The sequence below is a fragment of the Triticum aestivum genome, chromosome 4A, assembly GCF_018294505.1.
Source record: "Triticum aestivum cultivar Chinese Spring chromosome 4A, IWGSC CS RefSeq v2.1, whole genome shotgun sequence".
Lineage (NCBI taxonomy): Eukaryota > Viridiplantae > Streptophyta > Magnoliopsida > Poales > Poaceae > Triticum > Triticum aestivum.
The window spans coordinates 592024258-592035552 of record NC_057803.1 but is presented as its reverse complement, the minus strand read 5'-3'; the positions used below and the strand labels follow the sequence as shown (position 1 = coordinate 592035552).

The 11295-nt window shown below is 42.8% G+C and overlaps 1 pseudogene; it reads right to left on the bottom strand.

Moving 5' to 3' along the window:
* Positions 1-1658: 1658 nt before the first annotated feature.
* Positions 1659-7467, bottom strand: LOC123087274 (protein argonaute 12-like; annotated as a pseudogene).
* Positions 7468-11295: the final 3828 nt, after the last annotated feature.

Sequence of the window (11295 nt, the reverse complement as noted above, 5' to 3'; positions counted from 1 at the left end):
AGAGCGGCACATGGTTTAGCTAAGGAGGATGTTAGCAACAAGACTTCAGATTATTTCCCTAATTTTCCCCCTGATTGCATTTTACATGTTGTAGCGGACGAGGTCCCAGACCACTTTTAAGTTAATAAAGTTGCGATTACCCCTGAAAAAAACATAAGCAAGGCAGCAACTCCCTCATGGCAGGTCTCTCCCGACGCCTCGAGGGATGTTGGACGCGGATAACCGCCACATGTGTGGCGTGTAGTAACACCCTCCACATGTTTTTTACACTACAATTGTCATAAAAAAATCTCAGAAAAATTGAAAAATTGCCATCCAAACAGAAAGTTGTCATGCTTCACAACCAAAGTTGTCATCCTCTTGTAGCTAAAGTTGCCATCAAAAAACATATGGGCGGAATTGCTTCGTGCCACACGTGTGGGCGTTATCATTTGGGTTTGTTTATAATGAGCCATGTTTTTTTAAATACGATACAGACGCAGGCACTCGTATATACGTGCGTACACTCACCCATATGAACACACATGCACACCATACTCCTACGAGCACCTCCGCACCTTGTAGTCGACGGAAATGTCTCCTCCCACTGAACACGCATAGTCGAAAATCCTGAAATAAATTCAGGATAATGCGAGCACCAGGATTTCAACCCCGATGGACTGAAGATATCACTGTCCTCCTAATCATCTAACCACAAGTTGGTTCGCTAATGAGGCATGTTGTGATAGTGCAAAATATAGATTAGAGAGAAAAGTACATAGCATTGCCATGGAATAAGTACATAGCATTGCCATGGAATATTTTGATATTTAGATCTGCATGTTCATATAGTGGCATCCGAAATAACCTTTCTAGTGTTTGTGTTAATTGATTGCAAACGGGTGTGTCTAACTCTCATGAGAAATAATTATGTCTCATCTAACTCCTAAACCATTGGATTTTACATGCAGATTTGTGGGGATTTTTTTCTTGATCTTTTTGTTTGTTTAATCAAATAGTCTAGGAGTTATTCGCAAAAATGTCTCATCTAACTCCTAAACCATTGGATTTTACATGCAGATTTGTGGGGATTTTTTTTCTTGATCTTTTTGTTTGTTTAATCAAATAGTCTAGGAGTTATTCACAAAAAAAGTAGAGTAGGAGTCAGAAGGGACTTTACTAATTATCATTTAGATGAGAATTTGCAAATCCATTCAAAAAATAAACATGTTATTTTCTATGTGTATGATTCTTATTTTACAAACTTCTGGAAAATTATATTGATGCGGGTGCTTTATTTGCAAGATTTGGAGGTCTTAAGAAAAAATCTATTAGATCAAGATGGTTAGAAAAAGGATCTACAAAGTACCCCCTTCGTTCCAAAATATAAGATCATTTTTGACACTATCATAATATAAAAAATGATCTTGCATTTTGGGACGGAGAGAGTATATGCTTGACACAATTATTTTTAAACTACTAAAGATGTGGATGCCCCGTTGCAACACGCGGGCAGCTACTAGTACCTTGTAATGGTTTACCCATAGTTCTCTTTGTTTTGTACTGTACAGAATAATCAACAAGAATCTGCATCACCGGAGGTTTTAACCTCCCTTTCGAAAAGAGGAAAAAAAAACTAGATTGGCAATTTGAGTAATGCACTCAGGTGGGGACCATGATTGTTAGAAAAAGCATTTAATTTTCAACATTATATCACATCACAGAAATTTCCAAACAAGACATCATAGTACGCGTTTTGGCCTATAACATTTGCAAGTTCCACAGGTACAAAACCGTCCACTATTGTCCAGAAAATGCGAAATCAGTCTTCAGCAGTAGAACATGAACTGCCTGACACTCTCCTTAACTTTGGGCAGTGGCTTTACCGGGACAGAGTGATCATTCATTCGGGTGCCGCCCACAGAAGATGATCCATGATCAGAGTGATTGTCATCCAGGTAGTGCCGCGCCCGGAAAGCCGCCAAGTGCGCGTAGTATGCTGGAGGAACTGTTAATTTGCAACAAATGGAACAGAAAATCAGCTGCCAATTGTCTGTTAAGGAAAATGAGATACATGGCTAATTGGGAGCGGCATCGGTCACTCAGGCAAAAGGTAGATATCAGACAATGCAAAATTACACATCAATACGTACCGATCGAGACGGACCGTGTGCACCGTGCGTAACTGTGAGACAAGCAGAATAGTTAGGTCGGCGCATCAGCAAGAGGGAATGATACTTTTAGCAAAGGATTGCAGCAAAAACTACCGAAAACTGCTTACGTGTAGCACAGATTGTAAGTCAGCGTTTGCAAGGCATCAGCGGTGAAATTATTGTCATCATAGAGGACATGGTAATGAGTTGGACGGCTCGTTCCCTGATAGGCACAAGCAGTTGCCATTACATTACTCCAATGTGAAAGGGTACTAAACTGTTGTATGCATCAGAGGAGAGAATAAGAATCTGGCGCCAGTAAGGATGGGCAGCTGTTACCTGAATGCCGGCGTGACTACAGAGGTAAAAATCAAATTCACTGGGATGGCATATCTTTGTATCAACAACGGTTCCTGACAACAACATTTTTAGTGAGTAAAAAACTCAACCAAATGGTATGTGTCAAGATAATTACTTGCTTAGCAAATTTAGTTTACCAGGCAGGATGTTTCCGCTTCGATCTGCCATGGCCCCTGAACGATGATCTTCCGGGAAAAGCCCTGTGTGATGCCGCTTTTGCACCACAACAAATGTAACTTGAGGAAGGTAACCGTTCTCTAAGCTAGAACAAGCCTAGGAGAGAGAAAACAACAAGATAAAATCAAATACAATTTCAAAGGTCTATGTTATTATTCTCTGCAACCAACTAAATAAAATCAAATACAATATAGAAACAGAGAGAAATAAAGGAGGCAAAAAGAATACCCTGTATATTGCATCCATTTCATAAAGCAAGACCTGGCTAAATTGGCCTTCACTAACACCATCTCTGCAAGGAAAGCAAATAAGCTCTCAGTACAGACAACAAAGGCGTTGATTCAGAAACCAGAGCACAAATAATTTCCTTCACTAACCAATAAAATATTATCCTTCCAGGTTTGCAAGACTTGTTTGCTTTATAGAAGGACAAAAGCAACTCTCTGCAACACACACATTTATACACAACGAATATTATATTAGGAAAAGAACAACAGTAACAGACACTGGCATATCCAACGTTACCTTATCATTCCACCATATATAACCCCCTTCTGTGGATCTTTCACTTCTGTGAAAAGGTCAGCTATGATTTCTTCCCTATGACCTTGTGAAGACACCAAGCATGTGTACTTAGACACTTCAGGCCAATCCATCGACGCAACAACCTGTGAAAGCTTTAACGTTACTTTGCAGAAACTGGAACAACATTGCAAGAACAAATATGACATGATCTAGTTATACAATCTAGTAAGATACAGTGCATGGCTTTGAGAAAAGAAGTAAATGTTGACATGGTGTTCATTCCTAGAAAAAAAAATCTGGTACAATATGTCATTTTAGATATATAAATTTTATCTATGTCATTCCACAACTTTGAGGTAAACTATCTCATTTGTTCCCAGTATGAACTCATATTCCCAACAGCAAAAGAAGCTTATTTTATTCTCACAGCCTTTCTCAAACCCAAAAGTGTACAAATTAAAATGAAAGGAGCCCCATACCACTTCGTTTTGGACAAATCCAGTTGTAACAAACGTAATCTTTATTGAGGTTCAGTCAGACACTCACAAACTACTGATTATATACAATGAGAACATGCACCCACAACAGTATCAACATGAAAAGAGTTCTACAATAGCTCATGCATCAATTGACAAGAGTACATTTGCTAAATTTTCTAGTACATGCACTTCAATGATGAAAAAACATTAATCCTCAGAACACTAGGACTCAAGCAAAATGATCTAAACAACGATGCTATAAGAGAAAGTATGAAGATTGACTGGACACTAACCGCTGCAATAGATGGAGACATATCCTCCCCAGGAGATGGGTGGGTCACATCTGCTCCAAATATAATTGTAGGCTTATCTGTCAACAGAGGTATCCCCCGAAGCAATGCATTTTCCAGTACGGTGTTCCGACCACCAACCTAAGTTAACATTGTCAGTGGAATGATTGACCTCCGAATTAGAGCCACAATGCATGCACTTGCACAGTTTATCCTACCTTAACATTGATCTTAAGGGCCATATTTTGTAGATACTGTGTGCCAGCTCTCTGAACATGCTTAGGTAAACAGCACTGAGTTATTAAACCAAGCACAATTTCACAAAGCCGCTTTACTCTTCCTGTATATGCACGAAAGGTTACTACAGCACAGCAAAAAAAAAAAAAACTCCCATCACCCTGAAAAGCCATTTGATGTGCTTACCATAACAATCACTTGCATTAGGTCCATCAGGTAATACTACAAATAGTAACTCAAGGTTTTGTCCTTCCAAACCTTGCTGAGCAAGTACTTGGGCAGATTGTCTATATATATTTTTTACAGCTTCTAAGTTACCCTGGCGTGCCTGAACAATGTCCACACACGGTGTCTCACTTACTTGCTACATCAAAAGAAGAAAAAGATAGTCAGATCACCCATACATTATATTATAAACAGCATTGTATTCTGAGTTGTGAAAGTTTTTTTTACCATGCCCATGTTATTGCACGTGCCAACCAAATAGTTGCAGAACACGCTAACATCATTCCATTGCAACCGAGAGCCAAATGAAACACAGGCCCAGTGCCTGATGGACCCTCCATTTATCATTCTCTGAAAATGCAAGTTCATATTTTAACTCAGAATATAAAAATATCATACCACCAAATATGTTGAAACATTACCATGACCAACACAAAACGTTTTTTTAATGATTTCTCCATGAAGATAATTACAATTGTCAGCAAAAACGAGAAGAAAAAGAGATGGTCTCTAGAGGGAGATGTGTTACCCTGACTAAGTATCAACTAATAAGTACATATGCCTTAAGAGACCACATAACATTGTCATTGCACAAAGCCACAAACTGCCAGTAGCAATTATATTGCTTGTGAAAACAGAATTAGTTGCAAATTAGTGCAACTGAAGTATTTAAGAAGATGATTAAAAAAAAGATAAATAGCTCAAAATACCTTGTTATTCATGTTCCACTGTCCTACCGACGGATTGCATATTTGTTCTCGTCCAGACTGATGGTATTTAAGCTAAAAAAACAGAACAATTTCATGAGGAGACACTGCGCTCAAAGTTTTAATGAGATTATTCTTTAGTATAAATAAAAAAACATGTACCCTTGGAGGAGGCAGCACACGAGCATCGACCAATGCTAGTTGGTTCATCACCTTAATTCCAAATTCTTTTGCATTATCATCAATGCCATAGTTGTTTCTATTAATAACCTGATAATATAAAATGTATATCAATTTTAAAATAACATAATAAAAAAGCACAAGACAAGAACAAAAACTGTATATCTAAATGTAAACAACAAAGAGGTCAAATGTGAGCAACTAACAAATTCACCCCCACTTAACATACAAATAAATAGATAATTCACCTCCACGATACTACCCTCCCTTTTATCTGGCCGCTCACATGCCAACCTCAATATGTTTGTGACTTGACGCTCATTTAGCTTTCTCGAATAGCGTTGTCCTCCAAGTATGTTGCAAACCTGCATACAAAAGGATAATTCTAATTACATATGGGTGCATCAGACAAAACCTGAAGAAGTTTACATATATAATTATGCATATGTATCCGCCCTATTAATTGGTTTTAAGCAATCAGATAGATCAGGATTCAAAGAAAAAGGAAACCTCCATAGGCAAATATGTTGGCCTGCTATCACTGCCAGCTTGAGGCATGGCCACTGTATATATTTCAAAGAGTAATCATATTGGCGTATAAAGTACTGGACAACTGATACCCTTGTCCCATCTAGGTCAAATCTGTAAAAGGCGAACAAAATTATGTAAGAGTATGGCATGATATAATAAATGAAATGCGATGCAACTAAAGAAAACGATGAGTAAATTTAAAAAAGAGGTAAGAAATACGTCAATTCATTTAGCGGAGCTGAGGTTATCCCAGTAATTTTGTAACGAATGGATATATCAGGTCGATGCGTTGCCACAACTCGGACTCCCTTGAGGGCTTTCTTTAGCTACAAAGCAGAAAAGGACAAAACAGGATCAACTTCAACCATTATATTTTGGTACAGTAAAGAATGACAAAGGATGCAAATAAAGCTGTGTCATGGTACATACTTTCAGGCGATCCTGGTCAAACAAACGCCTTGGAGCATCACCCCGGATGTTAAGATATTCCAGTGCAAAATCCATTACTGGTTGAGCTTTGTAAAATGCTGTTGCAGAAATATCTGCATGAGGAAAATATAAAATTCATCAAACAGACAAAGGATTTTAAATAATGAACTCCAGAGCTTCATACTGACGATGAAGTTTGAAAAAGCGCTTAAATTAATATGAAAACTGTGGAATGTGTACTTTCGGTTTCACAAGCAAAGATAGATCTTGCAATGATATGGTTAGTTTATAAGAGATGGGTGCGCCTCCCTCCGTTCATTAATATAAGACATTTTTGCTTTTTCTTGATTTGTATGTATCTAGGCACATTTTAGTACGCATGTTCACTCATTTTAGTATCATGTAGTCAATATTGAAATAGCTAATAGGTCGTACATTAGTGAACGGAGGGAGTACACACTTCTGTCATGAAGAGAAGAACAACATCTTGTGCAGTAAGTTATATTATAGGTAGAAACCAGTATGTTACTATACCAATATTCAGTGACAATCCCATCTGTGTAGGGCGCAGGCTCTGATAATACCCTCGCCAGCATTCCACCCCGCTGCCAATGTCACCACCATGTCCAAATGATTTTGAGAAAAATGATCTTGAGATGGGTGTATACCTGTCAAAAATTAGCAAGCAAAATAAATCCATGTATGCTCAAGCAATAGGAAGACACGCTCTGCCAATAAACATGTGCTGTTCTATATGAATCAAATATCTCTGGACACATTACTTTGCAGTGGGGGTTTCCCTCAGAGCGATATCAAGAGCCTGGATAGTGTCCTGCGGCAGTTCTCTCTGCCTACCAGCCAAGGATTGCTGAAGATTGTATAGATTTAGTTTTGCAACTTCCTTTATGGTGACCTTATACTCCTTTTCCCTGAAAAAGAGAAGGATTAACACAAGTGATACATAAATTACAACTACATAATAAAAATGGAAAACATCATACCCCTGGTATCCTCTCTCGGTATTTGATACTTTGACAATAAATTCTTTGGTTTTAAATGGCAGTGGAGCTGCAGTAAACATTCCCTTTCTTCCATCATAAACAGGCAATCTCCCATCCAAATGTTGTTTATGCAATCTAACAAGTTCATTGATTATAGATCTGTTCCTCTCACGAGCCATCGATTCAGGACTGATTGATACCTATATCAATAAGAATATAGCAATTGCTATTCAAATCAACCGGCGTCATGAGATAAAAGAAAGATTATAATAACATCTTTCAAAGCATTTAACAACAACTGAATTCCCAATACTGAGAAACAAAACTATGTAAATTGATAATTGATTTGACATATATGATCAACTATTCGACAGAGTACAGATGACACACCCTTAGGTGTGTTTTGAGAAAAATATATTCAATGTAGGCAACTCAAAAAATTGTAATAAACAACATAAGAATGAGAACAGGTAAATCGTGTTTTCCCTACCAAATTTGCATATCAGATTAGGCCAATGTGCCGAAATTTCGTTAGACTTAATTCAACCTTTTTTATGAAATTTGATAAATAAACGAATTAAGTTGGGCCCTGATTCAGTTTTCACCACATTTTATTTGATTAAACCGTAAATGTTTTGGTAACCACTGGAACCACCAGGTTTTCATAAATCTCTGCCAAAGTGAATCCTGCTGATGTCTAGGCTGTAATTATGGTTCTCACTTTCAGTGTAATTTCAGAAATTTCATTCATTTCAGTACATACTGAAATAATTGCCTTTCGGTCAAAATATTTCAGCAATTTTGGTAGTACATAGAAATTCAAATTATTTCTTTAAAATTTTAAAATATTTGCTTGGATCTTAGTTAATTCAAGTTGAAATTTTGGTCACTTCGCCGAAATGAAAACCGAAATAACTAAATTAGTGATTTCCGCAATGGCCGAAATATTCCTGAAACAGGAACTCAAAACTCATGCCTGCACTACAAAATTGGGTGATCGATGTATGTGGCAAAACCACTTCCAAGTGACCTTAAACTGACCTTGATTTGCAAAATTAGTCCAGCATGCTAATCAAATTTACTGCAAATTAAGGTGGATGTGAAATGAACATAAACTCCTAGTCCTCTACAAGCTATTAGGGATTAATGCATTGCCAATGATAGCCATGTTCCAGGGGTTTTAAAGCTCACAATATCTACTTGTAAGTCACCTGAAAATAGTTTTTGGGTCAGTCGATTTTGGAAGGAAGGAAGGAAGAAGCCGCCGGAGAGAAGGAAGATGCAGTCCTCGGCTCACTGGAGAAGCCCGTTGGGTCTATCTTAGAGTGGCAGGCGGCCCCACTATCTATCTTAGGCATGTTGGGGGTGGGGTGTGTAGGTTCGCCGGAAAAAAATGGTTCATGGCCGCGGTTAGAGGGATGGCCGGGGGGCGGCGGCAACACGGCGGCGGTTGGGGGAGGGCGGGGCAGAGAGGCTGGCCCGGAAGCGCTGCCGGCCGCGGGCGGTTAGCCCGGTGCTAGATCCGCGGTTCGAGGTTGAAGAAGATGAACAATGAACCGTGTCGGAGGTTGAAGAAGCCGATCTGGTCATCCATCTTGCATCCGACGGCTCACAGCGAATCGACTCACCCAAATTGGATTTTCGGTCACCTGAAATCTAGCCAATCCTCTTGAAAGCTCAAAACCTTGCCTAATTTATGTTAGCCCAGAACTACTCGCTAGCACTCGAGTACACTGATAGATGACCGGCGGATGAGCACACACACGTACTACTTACACACTCACTAGTGTATCTCACACACACGTAGCAGCAGCAGTAGTAGTAGTACACAACACTTGAGGCTTGGAGCACACACGGTGGTACTAGAAGGAGGAAATGCCTTGTATTGAATCTGAATGGCCTTAGTTACAACCGAGGGACTCATGTCCTTTTATAGGTGATTCAACCGACTATGGCAGCTGAGATATTTCTACTCCTGCCCACCTCATCACATACATGTACCAGCCTAGACACTAGGTACAGCTCAACATTAGCTACCTAGTTTACCTTAACTACTAAGCAACGCAAGTGTTGCCGACCTGCCGAACCGCTTATTTACTTCTTAGGTAAGCAATTTTACTACTGCCGCTGGTGCTGCATGCTGCCGACATGCAGCTACTACTATCTTCTATCACTTCATAGCTGAGTAATAACTACTACTGCCGTTGCATGCAAGCTGTTGCTGCCGCTGTAGCCATGCCTCGGAGACAAGGTTTGACCCAACAATCTCCTCCTCAACCTTGTCGAAGGAGCTTGTTTCCATGATCCCAATCTTGTCGCGTGGTTCCTGGAACCGAATGCGATCAAGTGCCTTCGTCGGGATGTCCGTCTTCTCAGGCTTTGTGTAGCCCATACGCCTTACTCGTGCTTCTTGATCTCGGGATGCTGCGGTCGTCCCGCAGGTTCGCCGAGAAGGTCCACCTAGGCTTCGGAACCTGTGTGGATCGCCACAATTTTTGTTGGCATCTAACAAGTCCGACCGCGATGTTGGCAGGGACATGAACTGCCAGGGAACCACCTCGCCTGTGGGCGTCAGTGTTCCTGGGGTCGTAGTTCCTGACGTCACAATGCCATGGAACTCCCTTCCCGCGGTCATCGTGTCAGACGTCATGCTACCCGGGAACTCCCTTCTCGGGGATGACTTGTCGGACATCGCACTACCCAGGAACTCCCTTCCTGGGGTCGTTGTGTCGGACGCCGCACTGCTCGGGAACTCCCTTCCCGGGGTCGTTGTGACGGACGCCGCACTGCTCGGGAACTCCCTTCCCGGGGTCGTTGTGCCGGACGCCACACTGACCGGAGTGGCTCCTCTCAGGGTAGCGGAGTCCTTGGTGCTCTTCCCATCAGACTTCCTTGTCGGGTCTCCCCTGACAATCGTGAGTCGTGCCTCCCGCACGGACTCGATAGACCCCGAGTGCGTCGGGGCTGCGGTGTGGCCGACCATAGAGCACCGTGCCTCCTGCACGGTCTCGACGGTCGCCACCAGCGTAGCCGGGTCGTGCCCAACTACAGAGTCCCGTGCGTCCCGATGGACCCCGAGCGCGTCGGGGTCGCGGCATAGCCGACCAGAGAGTGTTGTGCCTCCTGCACGGACTCTATGGTCGCCATAGTCTCGGTCGAGGCCTTGCCGCCCCATGACCGTCTCTTCATTGCCTTCCAGTTGAGGCTTGTCGAAGAGTGTCGTGTTGCCCACACGGGCTTGTAGAACCCCGAGAACCTGGTTGTCGGGGTGTGGCCGACCTGAGAGTGTCGTGCCTCTTGCACGGTCTCACTGGTCACCAGCATCATGGTTGGGATGTGGCCCACCATATGCGTCGTTGCCGTGCCTCCTGACACGGGCTTATTGGGTCCCGAGGATGTCGGGTACGCCTTTGCCGTGCCAACTTGCACGGGCTTGTCGGGTCCCGAGGATGTCGGGGCCGCGATTGCCGTGCCAACTTGCACGGGCTTGACCAGCGTCGCAGGGAACGTGGTTGCCGGGGTGTGGCTTCCCCACACCCGGGTCTTCATCTCCTACCAATCGTAGCCTCCCAGAACGTTGTTGCCGAGGAGAGCGCTACCGATGTCGAGAGGGGATTACTTGAAGAGCTCCGTGCCTCCCGCACGGACTTAACGGTTGCCGGCACCGTGGTCGCCGGAGGTGCTGCGCCCTCCTGCACGGCTTCGATGCTTGTCGGGACCATGGTCGCCGGAGGCGCTGGGTCCTCCTGCATGGTCTCGACGCAAGCCATCATCATTGCTGGCCCACCGTCCTCTTCAGCCTGGACGAGGTTCGCCGCGGCTGCGACATCCTCGTCAGCCATCCTCTTGCGGCACTCACGGGCCCAGTGGCCCTTGATGCTGCAATATCGGCACTTGTCTCGGTCGTCGCTGCCGGCATCTCGTCCAGCTCCACCCTGGGTGCGACCGCCGCCTCTGCCGGTGCCGCCTCCGCTGCTCTGGGCACCGCCACCACGTCCTTGACGCTTCCTGGCCTCCCACTT